Genomic DNA, 19,599 nt, shown 5'->3' on the forward strand with positions numbered 1-19,599 from the left:
TTCGTTTCAAAGCTGTTTCAATGCATTTCAAGCTCGAAACAAGTGAAATCGAAACAAAGCAAAAAGAGTTGAAAGCTTCAAAACGAAATGAGGGCACTCGAAACGTTTAGAAAGTTTCGAAACGTTTTGAAGCAGCCTGGTGGCGGGAGGCAGGGGAGAGCCAGGGCTGTGCTCCGAGCAGCTCCCTAACTTCTCCACACTGAACTGGACTTTAGTTGAGTTGCCTCTGAAGCAAAACTCCACTTCCAGACCTCTCCTGGACTTTGACAATCGGCTACAAGTAGGGTTAAAAATCAAAACCTACATGCAGATCTGTATTTCAAAGAGACGTCAAAGTCTTTGCCATGAAAATAACCCAAACTCCAGATGCAAACAAATACACAAATGTTTCTGCAGGTGGGAAGCTGAACCTGAGTCCAAATTTTACCTCTCAGTTTTTTAACAAAATCACTCAGCGAGGCAGAAGAGTAATTTAACTAAGGTTACAAAAAGAAATGTGTAACAGGCAATAGGCAACTAGACTGAGCTGCACATTTATCATTTGCTTTACACAAGTATTTTTATTTCTATAAGAAACACTAAGGGACCTCCATCCCTTTCTTAATGAGATCCGCGCAGTGACGGAAGAATGCAGAGGGGTATGTGATTAAGCAGGGGAGCAACCTGCTTCCCCGTCCAGTTGGCTCTTTATAGATGTGGAACTGGCTAGCAACAGTCTCTACTTGGTACCATGGATCCCTCTAGCAATAGCTGGTGTCTTACTCCACCAAATATCCCTTAGCTAATTGTCATTTCTCTATGCTCCTGTTGGCTTTTCATATTCTAACCTGGCATCCTTTCAGCCATAGCCAGAATAATGGCCTGAGCTCAAGGTGATTATAAAACACACCTGTAGCAGAACGGTAGTGCTGACCTTCACTTTGGAGGGGTGCAAATAGTTATACAAAACACTACAGAGTTGGGGGTTGGGGTCCAGGTCTCTCTTGTGAAAGCCTTACTTTCAAGAAAATGCTTTGATTCTTATGCCTTTATTGAGGTGGATAAAATATCTGCATTAAGAAGGAAAAAAAAATCTGCAATGATTCTGGTGCTTCTGTTTTTTTTCTTATCATAGGACATTCTTTGAAATCATCTGTGCTTGACCAGTCCTCAATTCTCTACCCCTTTTCACACAGCTTTATCATGCTCCTCTGAGAGCCTGACAGCCAATTAGGAGATCCACTACCTTTCACTCTTGCTGAATTCTCTTGCTCTGCAGTGCTGACTCAACACACAATTACCTGGGCCCTTCTGATTATGGAGCTCAGTGGGGCAGAAATCAGAAAAGCAGCTGGAAATCCTTGCTGACAGTGGAATGGATGATGGGATGCAGGTGTTCCCGCTTGCTGGGTAGAACGAGCCCAAGTCCCTTGTGTTTCTCTAAGTCCTTTTCCAGTGCAGCTTATTGCAAGAGACATACAGCATTACCATTGGGCAGGTAAGTAGAAAAGTAATAAGAAATATACCGTGTCTAGGCACACTGTGAACACTGACCAATTTAATATTTTAAAGAGGGATTTTAACAATGTGGGGAAGATAGAAATAAAAGAAGCCTAAAGCAATTTCTTTCTCTTGCTGTATGTTCAATTCCCATTTCTATTATTGAGGATTTAATTTTGATAAAGAGCTCTATCCATCAAACTTCTACGGTTCCCTTTGTTTGAGTGATATGAAGTTATAATCTTTAGGGCAAAGTACTTTATTACACTAGACTATTGTGATACTTCAGCATGTAACAAATGTGTGGTTCATAGGTGCTTTATGGCACAGTTGATTTGGATATAAGTATGTGGGTATATGAAAGATTAATCATCAATAGGCTTTGGATGGTTTTCACCACTCGGGTGATATGAAGCAATTATGCGTTTGCTGAAACAGAAACAGACTTTGAAGGCAGACTTTCTAGGAAATGCTGAGTGCAAGGTACAGCCTTATACTGGGTAACTGCCATGCTTCTTTCTGAGGCTGTTGGTGATGCCGCTGATCAGAGAGACTGCAGTCAGCCTGTAAAATATACAGCTACCTTTCCATAGATAGATCCGGTTGAAAAGTGCAAGCATCTTCCCTGCCTCCTGACATGCATACAGAGCCAAAAACAGCACAGTTGCAATTCTACTATGAGACTTGCAGGACTGGCCAATGTTCAGGGCTTTTCTGCCGTAATGGAGGCATGCTCTCTGCACTGATTTGAAGCATAGCTACCTGGCCTACCTTTTAAAGCACGCAAGTATTACTACCAACGGAGCTTTGCTCTACGCTGCCTCTGACGTGAAGCAGTTCTTCTAAGGGACAGTCCAGCCGTAATGCTTTCCTATATCGAAGCATTTACAGTTTGAATGCTTAGCCATGAAATTATAAGGTGGTCCCTGCATGGAAGCATAATCCGCTAACGAGTGTTTGTTATGAATTCCGGAATGGCCCTAATCTACAAAGGGTGCAAGTGGAGCTGACTGAGATGTTTTTGACCACATGGTTTTCTATCAGGAAACGATGCTTTGTTTAAAATGCAAATGTTTCACAGGAGACCATCTAGTTCAGTGGAGTTTTGGACAGAAAATGTTCCAAACTGTTTCCAGAATGAAATGAAATATTTGTTTCAACTTCCTTACTACATTTGAACTGTTATGACGTTTTGACCTTGAGAGGATATTTTAGTGACGTAGTGACGTTGTTATTTGTTTTGGAGTAGCTATATTTTGGGATATCTGTTCTGTGCAATTTTTTGAGACTTCAGCTTTTGGAAGAAGACCCTCTCTTTTTAACATCAGAATTTCTTGTGGGCTAGATCTGCATCTGCAACAGCTCCAGTTCAGGCAGTTTTGGCCTTTCAGTTCAGGATGTAGTAGCTTATGCTTTTAGCAGTGGTGACATTCAGTTCAAGCCCAGTTGGTCAACATTTACGTTTATACACGTGCTCTGGGAGTGGTGGAGGTGGGGCTCTTTAATTAGAGTGGATCCGAGAGCTGCTTTAATTAAAGTGCCCAGAGCATCTTGTGTATCAGCGTCCTCATGCTGAAAAATGGTGGCGTGGTCATTTTAACTAAAGCTCGTCAAATAAGCTTTAGTTAAAGAGCCGCCACCTCCATTTTTCGGTGTGGGGACACCGATACATCAGACGCCAGAGTCTGCTGGAGCGCAGTAATTACCACGCTCCAACAGACTCAATTAATCGAATCTGCTCTGATGTGCTATAATTACAGTGTGTCAGAGCAGCCTCACGCCACATGTATAGGTGCCCTGTGGTGCTATCAGAGAACTTTTGGTTTAGGAATTGTATGAACTGACAAATTCTGGCACTTGGTCCCAATCTTTGCTCATCCAAAACCTTTCATCAAACTCAGTGTTTAGAGAACTCCTATAGACTGGTGTCGTCTCTAGCTTTTAAGGCAGGTGAAGTGGAAAATGATGGGTGCATTTTTGCAAAGGTCTTAAGAGCTCCGAGAAGAGCTGCAGCTGCAGTGACTCCCACATAGCTGGTGGACATTTGCATGATGCTGCCTGTTGCATTACTGCAGACTGTAGAAACTCCAGTCAACTGTCTGTTGTCCTGGTTGGTGGATGTACACTGAGCCAGAGACCTGGCTTGAGTCAGGTATGGAACCTCACTCTCCTGACTCCAGCAGACAGTGCTACAATTTGCACTAGCTATGGGTTTGGCCTGCGGTGTGTTACTATTTTGGGGAAGTCCCCATTGACTGTTATGCCTTAACGTAATGGAATCAGTGGAATAGCTTGTATTTTGGTGTCTGAGATCCAGCAGTGACAGACTGGAAGGAACAGGTGGAACACCCTTACATTTTATTGGGTCACTAACCTACAATAACTGTGAATAGGAAGAGGTGCATTGACTTACCTGCCTTTACGTTGGGTTTCTTTAACAATGGACAATACCCAAAGGACACAACACTCCTTGGAGCCCAAGTAGGCACACACACGGATTTCATTTCATGGCAGTGTTTTGATAAACCTCAAATGGAATTCAGAGCTATTATGGTTTAAATAAGCCCAGCTGGAAAATGAGCATGGACTCGCACTGTCGATAAAACAAAGCAGTCTCCTCTGTGCTGTGACAAGGCTTGCAAACAGATACACTGAGAACCTCTTTGCTAATATTAAACTGATATGGTCATTTTTATTCTCAAAAGGAGGCCGGTTATGAGATTTAAAAAGACCCATATATCATGCTGCCTCATTAATTTTCCATTTGGGCTCAGCTGTCAGAAGGATGCCATATTAAACTGCTGCCTGGAGTAGTCTACAGTGGCAGAGAAATGATGTTTGATACCCCTTGCAATTCACACAGTCCATATAAAAGGTCTCATTGATTTGCCGTCCCTATTATTTTCTGTCAGAGAACCCTACATGGCCTAATAGCACCTCTCCAAAACCTTGAAGGCCTATTTGAGGTTTCCATGGTGACAAAATAACCCATAATATTCCCTGACTACTTCAGTAAATGAAGGACACAACTGGGCCTTTGAAGAATAATAGATTTTTTTTTTTTAAAGAAAAGACACACTTGTGAGCTAAAAACGGGAGAAAAAAAAGATGAAAAAGATATTGCAAGGAAGAGATTTGGCTTGTAGCTCAAAAGGCTTTGTGTCAGCAAGTGCAGGAGGCACACTTGTTGGAAAATAGACCTTAAACCATCTGGTACCAAAATAAGCGAGCTACAGCCTTTGTGGCAGCTGGGATGCGGTAGCCATCTCTGTAATTGCTTTTACAACAGCAGTGCTACCTAATATTGAATTGGGTGACACGGAAAGATAGGCCCCACAAGAAAAACCTTATTCTGGAAACATTTCCTTCCAGAAAAATGTCAGCACGGTGCTCTATGCTCCCTAGGAATTTTCCAACAAAATCAGAGGAAGATATCTCCCCATTGTGTTCTCCCATCTTAGTGAGAGACCTGGGTCTCCATAGCATAGCAACATTGTTTGTCCAGAGGGCTCTCGTGAATGCATGTGTTGTGTGACTTCTTCAGGATGGTGCTGAACAAATGGCTCATCTTCTGGAAATGAACTTCCAGTACTTCCTTTGATGCTTCATCTTACTTTTGTATTTAGTCTGGAAGCTCTTTAGGGCAGAGACCATTACTTACTGTGCGCAAGTGCAGTGGGGCTATCATCCCAGCTGCATCCTGTAGGCATAAGTGCAACATGATATGCAGAAATGACCTGAGCCGGGTGCGGGCCTGGGGCAAATCAGCCTGTGCGGGGCCCTGCCCCCGGGCATGAGGAAGCCGGCAGCAGATTTGGCAGCAAGGGGGGGTGCCAAGCACCTGGCCATGCCGGATTCAGTGGCGGATCTGGCGGTGGCGCCGAGTGGCCGGATGTGAAGTTGGCAGCAGTGTGGAGTTGCCGTGGCTGCTCTGTCTGCCCAAAGTGTGGGCTGGGGCGGTTGCCCCGATTGCCCTCCCCCTCCCCTCCGGACAGCCCTAATGATATGCATAAGACTATTTAAAATGTGCTTTTTGCCTTGGAAAAATACCTCACAAGCAGTGTTCACAGCATGCTTCAAAGACAAAACTTTACGCTACGCAGAAGTCCAAGCAAAAAATTTTAATGAGAAAAGAGAACATTAAAAAGAAAAAAGTGCAACCCCCGTCCCCCTGCTCCCAACAAACCGTGATTTTTGGGCTTCATCAGTTAGAAGGGCCGGTTGGGCAAATACCAGGGAGTTCTACTTGGTTTTGTTAGGTAAACAGCCAAACCTCTGAACTGCGCAGGCCCCAGCGGGTTGGGTTATTGAGCTGGAAAATTAATGAGACGTGACATTCTCATGAGATTCCAGCGTTTCCTGCTTCTGGGCAGGCCAAAGGAAAGGCCCTGTTCCTGTATTGCAGCTCACGACCCTGGATGAAATGAGAACATTCAGGGAGAATGAAAATATAAATTTCATGTCGGACTCCCGAAATTCATAGACGGCTCTGCAACGCCTTTACAGCCGTTCCTCCGGAGTGGCCCAGTCCTGCGCCAGAAAGAACCAAGGCCTGGTACAACCGGTAATTGCCACTTCCTCTGTCTTCTGGTGTTTGCTCAGCTTTTACGGCTATTGGCCCGAGCTCAAATTAGCAGTGTAGTTTTATTTAAAAAGCCATGTGCACGACTGGCACCTTGCTTAATAGAGGGCTCCATTGAGGCAGCAATAATATGCCTCAGCATTAATAAAAAAAAGACAGCAGAGAAAAAGGAAGGAGGAACTAAGCCAGCAACGGCCTATAACCACGTTCTCTAAGATGAGCTACCGAGGGGTTGATGGCAAACTCTTGCATGGTCCCTCTCTTCTTGCATGTGAATAGCTTTGGCAGGGATGATTAAAGTCTCTGCTGCTTCCCCTCTAATGCGAACAAAGCCCTTTAGAGCCACATTCAAGCTTCCTTTTAGTGCAGTGTTTGGTTTCCTTTGGGACTGACCTTTTACTGCCCACAGCCCACCTCCATCCTGTTAGAATGCCTGCAGAGAGTTACTAAGTTAAACATAATAAATCCCAACGATAAATGATTACACAGGGCTTTTCACTAACAATCTTCTGTGGGGATATCAAGCTTGATAGAAGCATAAATCATCTAAAGAACATCTGCCTAATGAGGGGTAACCTGGAACTGCTTCTCTGAGCCTAAGTGTACCAGGGAAAAAAAGCATTGCAAGCAATTGAACTGTTTCCATTCCTGCCTACTGGGTGTGAGCTGGACTTCTGTGCATGGCTGCAAGCAGACCTCGCCCAGGCATCATGCCCTAACATGGTGGCATTCCTTGTTCCCTCGTGCACATGTGGATCCACTCGCTGCGCATGGGAGAATTGTGGGCTTAGTGTTGTGAACAGATGGAAAATGGGCAGGTACCAAGATCTTAGTCAAGGAGCAGGGTGGGCAGCCCACCCTCACCCCATGCACAGATCTGGGGGGTCATGCTCCCCCATGCTTGCCTGGGAGTGCATGCAGCAGCGGGAGCTGCCCTCCCCCTATCCCTACGGCCCCCGAAACAAGCTGGTTGCTGCTACATCCCATGCCCCACCCCACCTCAACTGGGCAGCACCTGTTGGTGCCCCTTTGCTTCAGTGCCCGGAGTGGTCACCCCCCCCCCCCCCCCCCTTGTCCCCTTCTTGCTATGGCACTGGGCTAGGGAAAGCCACTGACATCTGATGTCAGGGGGAAGGTACAAGGTTGCCTGAGCACCAGGAAGAGCTGAACAAAAGCTGTTAACCCAAGAGTCTGAACAGGCAAAGTGGAAGGCCAGGTTTGTCCTGCTGGGGGATTTGAGCAAAGGAATCTGGTAAATGCAGAAGTTGGAAGCCTGCCCAAGCTGAAATTTCTTAGGTGATGGCTTTTTTGTATAACTCCTCTCTCCTCCATTCACAGCTTTGGGTCTTCAGTAGCTCTCATGGCATGTATGTGTTCCTGTTGCTCTTCACAGCTAAGCTAAAGTACAGCTATAACTGGCTTTGGTTCAAGGAAAGGGGAATTGTTTCAGCATTGGGCATCATTCCAAGGGACTGAAAGGATCAGTTGATTGGTAATGTGATACGGAGTTTTTTCCTTTAAATTTCTGGTTCATATGCAGTCCCAGATAGTAGTGATTTAAACAGCAGTACTCTTTGGTAGTTGCTCCAGTGATTTAGCAGCAATACATTGGTGGATTCGGTCCAGTTCTTGGTGGCAAGTGTCCATATTGCAGCTGGTATTCACTAGCCCCTGCTGATATGCTCTGCAGACTTGGGCTTAGAACAGGAGCAGGAGAAGTCTTGGAGCAAAGTTATTTTTGCCACAGGCAGGTGGTTGCAAGACCTTAGGAGACCATCCAGCAATTCATCATTCACCTCCATAAATAAATAAAGAGTTATAGAACACATGGCTTGCCTTGTCACCTTTATGTCGAGCTTACTGCTGCGTGTTACTTCTCTTAGTGACTTAAGAGATGGCTCATGGGCTCTGACTGTTGTGATTAGAAGTGAGACCATGAGGTCAATACTAGTTCAGGTCTTTGCTTGTGTTGTTAAGGATGAAGTCAGTAGGAAGTAAATATTATTGACTGCTGTTTTCAGACAAAAATCAAGATTCATTGAGGTGAATCTGAGGTCAAGAGAAGTTCTTGGAGAGGAGGCGGCTGATAAATCCTAACCCTAAATAAACAATATTTATATCACAGTTGGTTTTAATGGTTGAATCTTGTTTACACTTAAAGGAAAAAAAAACAACTTGATATTAAAACTGTTAGGATATTCAAGTAGGACACCATATCATTTAAAGAACATTATGATCAAGTCAGTGACTGAGAGGAAGTATCAGTTTTTAGGACCAATTATCCCATTTCTTAATGTGTAGAGAGCGATAGTTAACCATGTTAGTCTGAAGTCAAGCAGGAGAGGTTAGGACAGATGCTATGCATAGACTGTTGCCTATGAAAGCTCATGCATCTCTGAGTTAGTCTCTTGGAGCCATCCTGCTCTGCCTTCCATCTAAAATCTTAGTGAGTTATAGGTCTTCAACCTACTCTTATTGAAGTAAGTAGGATTTTGTTCTTGCTTTCAATGCATGCAGATTATCTTCATATTTTAGTAAATGCCTGGTGGTCCCAATCAAGGACCTGAATCCCTTTATGTGAGGTGCTCTACAGGTAGAAAGCCAAAAGATATTCCCTGCCCCAAGGAATTTGCAATCCCATAAAAAGGATTAGTCTCAGTGGGCGCATCTACTCATGCATTACGGTGCTTTTCCTAATATGCATTAAATTTAGTACCTCTGGGTGTTTATACACGTGCGCTGGGAGTGGGGCGGGGGCACTTTAATTAGAGCATTCTGAGAGCCACTCTAATTAAAGCAGACTGAGAGCCACTCTAATTAAAGCACTGGGAGCATCTAGTGTATCAGTATCGCCATGCTTTAAAATGGTGGTGGGGGCACATTATCTAAAGCTCGTTGAATGAGCTTTAGATAAAGCACCCCCACTGCCATTTTGAAGTACAGGGATGCTGATACACGAGATGCAGAATGCTGCAGGAGCACAGTAATTGCCACATATCAGCAGACTTGATTAACTGAGTCTGCTCTGATGAGCTGGAATTGCAGTGTGTCAGAGCAGCCTCCCTGCTTGTGTATAGGCACCCTCCGATGTGAGGCACTAAACAAATGCACATTAGGGTGCCTTAGTGTGCAGTAACAAATGCACACATTTTTTTACTCCTTAACAAAAACACAAAAGTCTTCTTAAGTGACCGGGGGGCTGGGGGGGAATGAAACAAAGGGATTTTTAACAAGTATGAAACAATTATCCGGAACAACAAAATAGAAAATAAATTTGCACAACAGTATAAATATGGAAGAATAGAGTTTTCCTTCAGTTTGGTCTGTGGAATTAAATGGATGGAAAAAAAGAGAGGTACGTATACCCAATCTAGCCTTTCCGCCTTGAGTTTTTCCCTGCCTCCGACAAAGAGCATGCTCATGGAGAGGGGACTGAGGGGTACAGGTTATAGCTTTGCTAGCAGCATGCCACCTTGAAGGCAACAAAGTGATGCTTAATGGGCAGTAGCCTATTTTGCTATGCGTTAGCATAATAGCACAGTTTTTTTTACACTTTGATGCGCAGTAAAATGGGCTACTGCATATTAAAGTGTACATGTAGATGCACCCAGTGAGACCTGAGGGACTACTTGTGTCCCTCAAGAGTTTAGGATGGTCTTTTTACAGCAGATATTTGCTTGCAGCATGTCTTCTCAGTGAAGTCACCACCCTGTTAGTACTACAGAGTCAAAAATGATGATGACAATGAGCACTTTACATCATGTTTTTAACGGTGTCAGAAGAACAGGCTGTGTCCTTATTCCATGCCTCAAGCCCTTGTCAAATTTTGTTACTATGGTTCTGGATTTGTAGTGATGGCTTAACATTTGGAAGGAACAGGGATTATGCCTTGGGTACAAGGCTGAGTATTTAGCACTGTTTCTTGGGATAAGATAAGACTTGTATTTTAGAAGTCTCTGGTGACTCGCATCCTAGTGGCTGGTGACTTTTGAATGCCATCTTGACGGGCCATGATTATATATAAAAAGAGTATTTAGAGCATCCACGTCTTCTCTTTTGAGAATCAGTCTACATTACGAGGTCCTAAAATAGGGCATCCAAAAACTGAAGTGACCTACATGAATATGAAAACTTCAGCCTTTGCTCTCAGGTTTAGACCAAATGTAATCTGTTTTCCAGCTGACTGTGGGCATGTCTACACATGCGTTAATGCACCTTTTCTAATGCGCACTAAATTTAGTACTTCCAATGTAAAGTACTAGATTAATGTGATTAGGCTGTGCTTATGCACAGTAGTGCATTTGCACACTTATTTAGTGACACTTCATGTGCAATAGACTATTTTACTGTGCTTTAGCATAATGTCATCGTTTGTATGTCACGTTTTAATGTTCAGTAAAGTAGTCTAGTGTGCTTTAAAGTGCACGTGTAGATGTGCCCTGTGAGATGTACTTGGTGGGAGGTATGGCTTAGCCTTTGAGGAAGGGACAGATGTGGAAGAGTATTGCTTGGAGCAAGGTACTTGGCAGATATGAGTCTTATAACACAAGAACTGCATCTTTCTCCTATAGTTTAATGGGAGGCTGTAAATTAGATTTCAATATACTTGGTGATTGGATTATAAATTATTTAGGACAGTGTTCCCTTTTTGATATATGTGTGTGTGCAACACCCAGCTCCGTGTGGCCTTGGTTAGCCATTGAAACATATATACACCGTGTCCATACAAATAATCAAGGATATGGGGCTGGTATACGTTTGGTGTAATTTCCCTGAAGTCACTGAAGTGATGTTAGCTTACTCTGGTATTCTAACCCAAGCTCCATTTTCCACTGGAATTTCTTGCATGGAAGCCAGTTATAGCTGTAGTTGAAGGGCAGGATTTTCTAAGGCATTCAGCTTTGCCAAGCTCCATTCCTGTTGAAGTCAGTGGAGTTTTACCCATTACTTGATACAGACAGAAAGCCAAATAGTTTCGATTCAATTAGAGTGCTGCCTTAATATTGAGGTCTTTTTCTTCTCTTGGGTAAATAAGTCTTGCTCTACTGAAATGCGTGGAGTGATATTTATTGGCATTGGCTGAGGGCCTGCTCCTAAATCACCATGCTTTAGTGGTCCAAATAGAAATGTGTTAAAAACAAAACTATTTCTCTGTAAAGGCAACACAAATTATATCTTTCAATCACAGAGCCTCACCCCGATGGTCCCCTTTTGAGAAGAAATCGCCAAAGATATTCAGCCATCCATTAAAAAGTTTCATATCTATTGAAAGTCCACCTTTCTAGACTTAATAGCAGGAGGTAAGACAAAGAATTTAAATGCCCTGTATGCTCAAGGTGTGACAAGTATCAATTTGAGATTGCATTTCCAGACAAGGAATGATATTGTAAATCCCCTTTCCTTTACCTATTGAGTTACTGAGCATGCAGACACATTATCAATAGTCACTGAAGGCAGGGTGATGAAAGCAATAAGAATCATAGAATTACAGAGAATCAGCCCTGGAAGGGATCTCCAGAGGTCTTCTAAAGAAATATTTCTGATTGCCTAGTGCCAGGACTCCCACAGCATGATGGCTAACCCCTCAGGGAGTTGAGAAGAGGGATTCATGATCTGATGTAGAGCAGAGAAGTGCATTTTCTTGCGTGTGTCAGTCATGTTGAGTCCAAGGCTACAGAGCGTCTAAAAGAGTAGCCAGAGCAGCTCTGCTTCTGAGTATGTACAAGGACAGTATTCCCCCAAGATGATTCATACTTTCATGGCAGACTTCATGTGAATTAAGGTTGGGGATGAAGAACACATTGCATTTGACTAGTTTTCAGCTGGTGAAGACAGGGCGTAGAGCCATTTTTAGACTGGTGAATGATTCATTGCCTTTTCTTTACCTGCTGGGAGTAGGTTTTTGGCTTTTCACTCCCCCTTTGTGCCCCACTCCCTCCCAGAGTACCAGTAAGTACATTTTGGGAGTTTGAAGTGCCACAGGAGCTTTGACTTTGGGTTGGTGGCATGAGATTTGTACCTGAAAAAGGTGGAATCTGGCCAGCCTTCGTTATGCCATTCACACTATGAAATCTAAATGGGTAAATAAAGGCCTATTTCTCCTTCTAGTTACCTCAGTGAAAACCAAAACCAATTTCACTGGAGCCATTGCAAGCAGTATGAGGCCTCTTGTAATTAGTGGAAAGCTCCAAGGAAGGGTAAGGGTGTGTGTGTGTGTGTGTGTGTGTGTGTGTGTGTGTATACACATACGTTAATGCATGTGTGCATACATGCATTAATGCAAGTGTGTGCTCTCTCTCTCTCTCTCTCTCTCTCTCTCTCTCTCTATATATATATAGCCTATATATACACACACACACACACATGTATATATATATATATATATGTATATATATGTATACAGAGCACACACTTGCTCATCTAGAAGCCCAAGGATTTCTTTGTATCACTAAATCCCAGCATGCTCGTGTGTGAATAAACTCTTAAATGTTCTCCTTCACAGACTAACTTCACGATGCTTGTTATAGCTGTACCCACACTAGTTTACATCTTGCTGATGCTGGAGCTGGTATTTTCCACAAGCTCTTTCCTTGGCTTTTTGACCACCATTTTCTAAATGGGTCCAGATGGAGGGGAGGGTAGTGTGCATAACCTGTATGAAACAAAAGATGTTGGGGGCAGAATTAGTCGAGTCATTATTGACTCCAAGATGAACATGAGCCGCCAATGCCAGACCACAGCCAGCAAGGCCAGCCATACCTTGTCATGCATCCTAAGGTGCATCTCAAGCTGGTCCAGACAGGTAATACTCCCTTTCTATGCGACATTGGTCAGGCCGCAGTTGGAGTACTGCATCCAGTACTGGGTGCTGCACTTCAAAAGGGATGCGGCCAGCCTGGAGAGAGTTCAGAGGAGGGCCACCCGCTTGGTGAGAGGGCAGCAGGACAGGCCTTATGAGGAGAGACTGAAGGACCTGACCCTGTTCAGCCTCAGCAAGAGGAGGCTGAGGGGGACCGGGTGGCTGCCTACAAGCTCATCAGGGGAGATCAATAGCAAATAGGCAGAGCCCTTTTCTCCCCAGCACCACTTGGGGTGACGAGGAACAGTGGTAATAAGCTGATGGAGAATAGGTTTAGGTTTGAGATCAGGAGGCAATATTTTACAGTTAGGGTGGCCAAAATCTGGAACCAACTTCCCAGGGAAGTGGTCCTTGCCCCTACCTTGGGCAAATTCAAGAGGAGGTTGGATGATCGCCTGTCTGGGGTCTTGTGAACCCAGCATTCATTCCTGCCTGTGGCAGGGGGTCAGGCTAGGTGATCTGTTCAGGTCCTGCCTGACCCTAGCTACTATGAAACATGGGCCGGATTGAGCCCACAGCGGACTCCATTTTCCAGCAACTCCTGCCCATGTCACTGCGGCTAGTTTCCATGGAGACCCCAGCAGTGGTGGGTCTATGACAGCATGGGGTCAGGGTTTCCATGGAGATTGGCCCAAGCAGAGCTGGCAGGGTTCTGCAGCTGGGTGGGGAGCTGCTCCAGGGCCAGGATCTTTTGGCAGTGTCAGCATGGTCCAGTGCTGGGGCAGATTTATAATCTGCTGCCCACGTGCCCTGGGCAGGAGCATGCAGACAGTGGATCTTGGCTCTGCCCCAGCTCTGAACCATGTTGTCACCACCACAAAATCCCAGTCCCAGCCCTGGAGCATCTCCCTGCCCAGCCAGTGCTGCTAGGGCCAGTCTCCATGGAAACCCTGGCCTTGCAGTGTCAACCACTGTTGAGGTCTCCATGGAAACTGGTTGCAGCAACGTGGGCAGGGGCTGCTGGGAAATGGAGTCTGGCTGCCAGCTGGATCCACCATTTTGCCCACCTCTCTGCTAGGCTCTTCAGCCACCTGCAGTTTAGGGGGAATAGTAGGAGACCTGGGGGAATTAAAGGCAAGGGAGAATGTTGGGTGGGGGCTTGAAGGAGATGGCATGTATCTTAGAATAAGGGGCACAATGAGGGACAGTTTCCCTGTTACTTCCAATCTCCCTGGCGCACTTCATGGAGGTGCACACTGGAGCACTGGTAAAGGTGGCCATGACTGTGCAGTCTGGGTTCTGGGCTAGTGGCAGATCCCTCCCCAAGGCTAGAAGTATCGATCCATAGTGGGGGCTTCAGCTCTGGTCAACCTCTTATGTAGTTCAGTGCTTGGTGGAAAGCACGCACATCTTCATTTCTCACTCAGAGATCAGACTGGCTTATGCTGCTTGTCACAGAGAGGATTGGTAGAAAACCATTTTGGGATGTTATGATGGGTCCCTCTCTTCCAGCCAGCCTTCTGACCCCTTCCCTCTCATGGGAAACATGAACTATGGCAACTCTTGGTGAGAGACAAATTTCTGCAACATTCCTAACTTTCTTAGGAACCTATGTACTGTATCCATCTAAGGTGACCCAGCTCCTTGACTTCTTATGCAATCTCCTAGCTGTCCCGTTACCTCCTGTAGAAAGGTCAAAGATAATAAAAACACTGTTCCCCCCACCCACACTTTAGTTTTGAAATAAATCTCCTGTCTGCCTGTTTCTGAAGGCACAGATGACTTAAGCCAAATTGCATTTTGAGCCGTTATCCTCACACTTCTGTTTTATTTATGCTGTCGTGTCTTGTGGTAACACTTTGTGAAATATTTATTTGCTCCTGTTCTCTTTCAGCTCAGCTCAAGATTCATGAGGCTCCTGCATTACATCACAATTCCAGGCAGCTGCATTATATCAAGAAAGGAGAAAATAAAGACCCTGATCTGTGTTTTACATTATAACGATATACTGCATATTGCTATAGCTAATGCTTTTCAATACACAGATGTTCTGTTTGCATATATCAGGGGCTCTGAGCATATTATAGTAATTAAATATGCAAACAATAAAGAACATATTATTGCACAGACACAAGAAACTAACATGTTTCCTAGAAAGCCTTCCCAACTTGCCATTCCTTGACAGATTTCAAGGGAATTTAGGCACCTGGTAGCATGTCCAGAAAGTCACTGAAATTCCTTAAATGGCAGAGCAGCAGGGAGAAATCCCAGATCGTGGTGTTGGATAGACTAGAGGCTCTGAACCCCTGACACCATCTTGCTAAGGCTTTGGCAAAACCTTGGCTCAACAAAGCCTCAGATAGCAGGCCTTTTCCCCCTTAATCTCCCCTTAGTTTAACAAGGTCTCAGCTTCTAACTAGGTTCCCCTGTTTCTTCTTCCTTCCTGGAAGGTGACCAGGCTCAGCTGGGCTGCCAAAAATATAATGAGCTGGGAGTTTCAAGGCCCTTGCATGTGACACCTGGAAGGTAAATCAAGTGACACGTCTTCCAAGAAGACGGAGGTTTGTAAGAAGGTTCCATACCGAGGGGACAATTAAATGGTGCACATACTGAAGTCATCAACTAGGTTACACCTACATGGATCTCTGGTTACTGTCTAATTGGGTTCTATAGTCATTTAGTGTATCACATGGGTAAATAACATGTGACTATTATCACACTTTGAACATGTACTCTTGTGCACTTTCCTTCTGCCAGCCAGTTTAATCAGCCAGCTAACAATGGCTCTCTCATTTTATATTCACTGGGCGTGTCTACATGTCGCCATGGTTTAGTACTTCTTATTGGGAGTACTAAAGCATGGCGCAGTTTGGGTGGTTACTGTGCTGTGTGACTAGTGCACGGTTAGATTTTGCCACTATAACCAGGTAGCACATTGCAATAGCGATGTAGCTGGTGATCACGTATAAGATCCGCATGATCACTAGGTAGTGTGCTGTACAGTGACGTAGCACATTGCTACATTGCCGTAGGGCGACATGTAGACATGCCCACTGTGACATCTCTTAAAGGTGGTGACAGGAGCTGATTAGAAACTCGCCTGACCGGAAGAAGAACTCTATATAATCCTTGAGCCACCCTGCCACCACCCCCCAGGAGCTTAAAAGTAATGCTCGAGTTTGTCCTCATCAGCCAAATGAAACACAAGAACAGGCAACCTCTAACTGGTGGTTCTGATACAATCTAATGCAACTCTTGAAAGGTCAATATAATCATTTGGAATTGTACCCCAGAGTGAATAAGGAGCCTATGTAATCTTTGGAATAATAGTCCAGCAGTCTAGCCCTGGGAGCCATGAAGGGAGGAGCTCCTGGCAGCAGAACAACAGGCCTCCTGAACTGACATAAGCAATTCTGTTGGCTTGGGAACAGAGGAGAGTTACCTGGGGAAGAGAGAGAGGCTTGTTTATTCAGGCAGGTGGCCTTTATTTTATGTTAAGCAAAGAGAGGGTTTTGCGTGTCTGCCAGAGGGCATAAGTGTTTTATCAAGATGCACTGGTGGTTTTGCTTTGAGCCCTCCAGGCCTTCTCAGGGAACCAGTAGCCCAGGAGGAGCTGAGGGTGAGACCCAAGGGTCTGAGCCCAGAGGAGGGGCTGTAGCCAGAGGTTGCCAAGGCTGGGGAGCCTGGCGAACCCAACTGGCCAAGGAGGGGTCAAAGAGAGGGGTTCAGGAGGGGTCAAAGTTCCAGGAAAGGCCACTGCTAGAGACTGAGCCCAGGGAACAAGTCAGGCCAAGGAGCCTGGGGTCTCAACTGACCTGAGAGCAGGGTCAGAGACAGGAGGGGCTAAAGGCTAAGGAGGGATCACAGTTAGGGACTGCCAGAGGAGAGGAGCATGGAGATCTCAGCTGGCCCTGGAGAGGGACCATGGTTAGAGATGGATAGGGTCCAGGACCCACAGATAGGGAGGCTGGAGTCTAGAAGCCAAGTCCAGTACTGTGGCCCTAGGCTAAAAGGTCCAATGAAAGCGTAAGGGGAAGAGGCTGATAAGGCCAAGACCCCTATGAAGTAAATAATGGTACAATAACATCTGTAAGGGATGGGGTGTGGTGTAGGGTAAGACAGAGCCACACAATAAGCCCTTAAAGCTACAAGAGCCCTGCAGAGGCACAGATGGGCTGAGAGAGCCTATTAACCTTGAAGGCCGAATCTAGACTAGTGGAGTCCAGGAGGGATTTGATTGCGACTTGTGACTAAGGCTCACGGGCAGCCTTCCTTTCTTAATCTCCAATAAGAATAAGGCATGGAAGGCGAGTAATCAGGGGAGGGCTCATTAGAGACTGAGCCAGGCAGGAGCTGCATGGCCACCAGAGCTCATCACGACTGTCTTGTGGCTTGGACCTGCCAGAGAAAGGTTGTATGTCAGAAGAAATGGCTAGTTGAGCAAGACTTTTAAAAAGTGGTTTCCTTGAGGGGAGTGGGTGTATTTTCTTTGCCTCTCAAGAAGGCAGAGATATTTGTCTGTTCTTGACTGTAGTGATCCAAGAAGAACAAAAATCTCACTCAGATCATAGCTTATCCATAAAGCTTCTCCCTCCCCCCAGTGCAAATAGAGTTTTTCTTGGATCAAAAATGAGGAAAGAGAGGCTGCCTTTGTTGAACCAAGATGCATTCTGGCCTCTTTATTGTTTAAGGGATATAGGTAAGGATGTGGTATGTGAGCAGGGAGGATCAAAGGTTCCTGCAAGAGAAAATCTGTCTTAGCATTTAAACCTCAGTTCAGATTTCCATAACAACAATATGCTGCTTACGACCATAGGTTATGCCATTTGTTTGGTCAGGCCAACAGTAATCAATAGTTCATATAGTCAGATGGTCCTTTGGTGGCCAGGACAGAATGACCAGGTGACTCTCAATTCATTTCCTAATTGACAAGCTTATCCACATGATCAAAAATAATGGTCATTGACAGTGGACTGTCTGCACCCCAAGAAGCAGTCTTCTGCGGTGCTCTGCCTGCACACTTTGGGAAGATTTTACTATTGTTGTCTGGGCTTGCTTGTCAATGTGACACCTTCCAGATGAGCCTAAATCCAATTATGAAGGAAAAAAAATTAGGCAGGAAAATACCTGCTGCTGTTGCCACTTCTTGCAGAATTTCCCCAACAAGCTGCTTCTGGTGTTGGCTTTTAAGTGACATTTACTGTGTAAATGACACTGACATTTGGATGAGATCCTGGCTTTTTGCACAGGGTTGCTGATTTCTCCTGAGGTTCCCTTGGAACGAGCCCACAAGTGAAAGGCTGTGACTGTTGTAAAAGGCACACCTCTCTACAGTCTGCTGGACAGAAGAACATGCCTAGAGTGGAAGGGGCCATGAGCTTGTCTTCATTGTATTGCATCCAGGGGGACACTACTAAGGAGTAGTTGGTGCCTGTGTTTCCATAGCAGGTCACAGTGACCCAAGGCCTTAGACTGAGCCTCCTTTGACTCTCTTGCCCACCTTGCATCCACAGAGGGACAAGCACAATCCAGTAGGTAGCCAAGGACCAGACTTTTATACAGTGCTGAGCCTTTAGTGAGAAAAAGTAGTAATGTTGTGCGAAACAATTCAATAACCATGACATCAAATTGCTCCTTAAAGGGACAGGGACTTGCACCTAACAAATCAATTGTTTCACTGGGTGTTTGCTGTGGAGCTGGAACCGTCATCCCCAGAGTTCCTAAAATTTTAGGCAATAAAGCAGTATTGGTAGCTCTAAGGAGAGAGTTTGTAAGGCACAAGTGAGAGTTAGTGGCCTACTTCCCATTGACTTTCATCAAGAATTGGCTGCCTTGCTGCTCATTGCGCCTTCAGAAATCTCCCTAGTCTGTGTAATCTCTTTAACCCCCTTTTAATTAGTTTGTCTTCCTGGAATGAGGAACCAAGAAGCTGTGTTGAAGGATTACTGCTGTATCTAACAGCTGCTAGGATAGACCAGTTCATATTAGCAGAGCACAACTTTGGTGAGAGGCACCAGACTGAGATAAGCATTGAATCAGACCTATGTGTTTGGTTCAAGTACTGGTCCATGTACAGGCATGAAGTTATTAACTATCCTGTCCCTTCTTGCGCACACTGTCCCAGGGCAGCATGTGCTTATTATACAGAGTGGTGCAGTAAACTTATGCACTAGAAAACTTGTGGAAAGTGAATGCTCGAGGGGCATGATCACAGTGAAAATCAGTTGTCTCAAATTCAGATGAATATCCATAAAACGTGTAGTTGGGTGAATGTGAATGTGTCCAAATGGTGGTGTTTGGAGGTATAACGGCCCATCTACAGTCGCGGACCCTTACAATTCCAAGGACACTGTTCACAGGTAGAGACTTTTGAATAAGCATGATGAGTTCTCCATTGAAATGCAGTGTGCAAAAAGAGTAACATTTTAAAACGTAAGGACCTCATTGGACAAGAAACCTGCTCAGCTAAGAATAGGCTTGGCTAAGTGAAATCTGAACTTCACTGTCTGTATCTTGCCTGCCTTGAACCTTTGAAAGATGATGTTGCTTTTAAAGTGACACCTATACATTATAACACTTCTTTGAGTTCAACATATATACAGTGAAGGCCTTGGGTCATGTTAATGCCTGAGGTAACTTCATTGTCCTCAAGGAAATGATGTCACATGGATTTGGCAGATGTATGCCCCATGCTACCTTGCTGTTACCTACAAAGAATCCCTCATTGCAATATTAATAT

The 19,599-nt window shown here is 44.8% G+C and overlaps 1 long non-coding RNA gene across 1 annotated transcript; it reads left to right on the top strand.

The window, feature by feature from the left end:
* Positions 1-1,264: 1,264 nt before the first annotated feature.
* Positions 1,265-15,163, top strand: LOC102368491. The gene is made up of 4 exons (XR_323050.3): positions 1,265-1,477; positions 11,250-11,361; positions 12,170-12,258; positions 14,755-15,163. It is a non-coding gene; the product is annotated as an uncharacterized LOC102368491 (long non-coding RNA).
* The last annotated feature ends 4,436 nt before the right edge of the window (positions 15,164-19,599 follow it).

The sequence above is a fragment of the Alligator sinensis genome, unplaced genomic scaffold (genome assembly GCF_000455745.1).
Source record: "Alligator sinensis unplaced genomic scaffold, ASM45574v1 scaffold628_1, whole genome shotgun sequence".
NCBI classification, from domain to species: Eukaryota; Metazoa; Chordata; order Crocodylia; family Alligatoridae; genus Alligator; species Alligator sinensis.